This window comes from Fistularia commersonii, unplaced genomic scaffold, assembly GCF_037954325.1.
Source record: "Fistularia commersonii isolate RoL2024-O1a breed Wild unplaced genomic scaffold, RoL_Fcom_v1.0 HiC_scaffold_39, whole genome shotgun sequence".
Classification (NCBI taxonomy): Eukaryota; Metazoa; Chordata; class Actinopteri; order Syngnathiformes; family Fistulariidae; genus Fistularia; species Fistularia commersonii.
Window position 1 is genome coordinate 1,047,241 of NW_028233997.1, and position 2,760 is coordinate 1,050,000.

Genomic DNA, 2,760 nt, shown 5'->3' on the forward strand with positions numbered 1-2,760 from the left:
CCATTCAAGCAGTCCGACTCTATCACTTTCAGCCCTCCTTCACTTGTTTCTTTCACCATATGTGATTTTTCTTAGATGGTGTGGTCTGTTCCTCCAGATAAAGTTGAAATTGATTTGGTTAACAGATTTTACGAGTTGATTTGGAGCAGCATTGGAATACGCTGGGTATATACATCTGGATAAACACATCCATTTTAGTCAAATATATCCGGCCTAATATTGATAAATCTCTCTGGAGCCATATATTAGAATTAAGCTTTACTTTGATTCAGTTTAGATTCAATGTTCCTGGATTGATTTAACGTTTGGTCCTTGGATAGGAAAATGCTCAAGTATTTTATTTCTGATTTCATGGAAACATCGCTGATTTCCTTTAGTGGCGAGTCATGCAGCGCAAGAAGTTTGCATTTCTTTAAGTTTAATGACAATCCTGAAGCCTTGGAGAATGTTTTGGTTGTTTTCGGCACTTATTGGGACTTGATGTTCATTTTTCAAAACTAAGGTTGTGTCATCTGCCAGCAGGCTAATAACAATTTCAGTCCCCAGCACGTCTAACTTTTGGATATCGTTGCTCTTTTCAACATAAACGGCTAGCATTTCGGTAGCAATTATAAATAAATAGGGTGAGATGGGGCAACCTTGGGGGATTCCCACATCAACATGGAAGCTCGGAGTGGTGCCGCTTGGCAGGGTGACACAGCTATGAATATTCTCATAGAGCCCACGGATCACATTCCTGAATATTTAACCAAATCCAAAATGTTCGAGCGTTGCTATGATAAATGGATGTTCGACCGAGTCAAAGGCTTTAGAAAAGTCCAAGAAGGATATGCGGCCATTATCTTCAATGCGATACGCCTCTAAACCCATCGCTCGCCCCGACTCGGGGAATCCTAGAGCCTACTTGCACCCCCGCCCTAACTTAACTCCCTCACTCGTGGAGCTCCCTGAGCTCCACACATCCCGGAGCATCACGCCGACTCATTCACATTTGAATGATTGTCTTTATTTTATGTCCGCTAGATAGAGGCATCCGCACATGCGCATCAGTGGAGCTTCAGGCCGGCTGAGGCATGGACTGAAAATCATAAAGACATGTGTGATGAGCTAAAAGGAAGATAAGCATATTTTTATAATAAATGTAAGAAAGAGAGGGTAATGCAGCCTCAGGGCGGCACTGGCCCGTGTCTCTCCAAGCCTGCCTTTGGGGGGGGGGGGGGGGGGGGGGGGGGCACGGAGCAGTGTCTCCCTGTGCCGGTCCCAAGCCCGGATAAATGCAGAGGGTTGCGTCAGGAGGGGCATCCGGCGTAAAACGTTTGCCAAAACCAAACATGCGAGTCAACCATAACTATACCATACCGGATGGGTCGCGGACCGGGTTAACAACGACCGCCATTGGTACTGATGACCTACAGGGTACTAATGGAAATCGGGCTACTGTGGGTCGAAGAACAAGAAGAAGAAGAAGAGGAGGAGTGCGTGTTCGGAAGCAGAGAGAGAGGAGGAAAGGAAAGAGCCTGGGACTGAGAGTAGGGACTTTGAATATTGGGACTATGACAGGAAAAGGTAGAGAGTTGATGGACACGATGCAGAGAAGGAAGCTGGATATACTGTGTGTCCAGGAGACCAGGTGGAAGGGTAGTAAGGCTAGAAGCTTAGGAGCAGGCTTTAAGTTATACTATTATGGTGCTGACAAGAAGAGAAATGGAGTAGGAGTCATCTTGAAGGAGGAGTTTGTAAGGAACGTCCTAGAGGTGAAAAGAATGTCAGATAGACTTATGAGTCTGAAATTGGAAATTGAAGGTGTGATGCTCAGTGTTGTTAGTGGCTATGCGCCACAGGTGGGATGTGAACCTGAAGAGAAGGAGAAGTTCTGGAATGAGTTGGATGAAGTGATGCAGAATATTCCCAGAAATGAGAGAGTGGTAATTGGTGCAGACTTCAATGGACATGTTGGTGAAGGCAATAGAGGGGATGAAGAAGTGATGGGCAGATATGGTATCCAGGATAGGAATGCAGAGGGACAGATGGTGGTAGATTTTGCAAAAGGGATGGAAATGGGTGTAGTGAATACCTTTTTCCAGAAAAAACAGGAACATAGGGTAACTTATAAGAGCGGAGGTAGGAGCACGCAGGTAGACTACATCTTGTATAGACGAGGTAACCTGAAAGAGATCGGTGACTGCAAAGTAGTTGTAGGTGGGCGTGTAGCCAGACAGCATAGGATGGCGGTTTGTGCGACGACTCTGGTGACAAGGTAGATGACGAGGACAAAGGCAGAGCAGAGGACAAAGTGGTGGAAGCTGAAAAGGGAGGAGCGTTGCACGGTTTTCAGGGAGGAGTTGAGAAAGGGTCTGGGTGGTCAGGGTGAGCTGCCAGATGATTGGACAACAACAGCTAGTGTTATCAGGGAGACAGGTAGAAGAGTACTCGGTTTGTCATCTGGAAGGAAAGTTGATAAGGAGACTTGGTGGTGGAATGAGGAAGTGCAGGAGTATATACGGAGAAAGCGGTTAGCGAAGAAGAAGTGGGATACTGAGAGGACTGAAGAGAACAGAAAGCAGTTCAGGGAGATGCGGCGAAAGGTAAAGATGGCGGTAGCGAAGGCAAAACAAAGGGCGTATGATGACTTGTATGCTCAGTTGGATAGTAAGGAGGGTGAGAACGATCTATATAGGTTGGCGAAACAGAGAGATAAAGATGGAAAGGATGTACAACAGGTCCGGGTGATTAAGGACGGAGAGGGAAATGTATTGACAC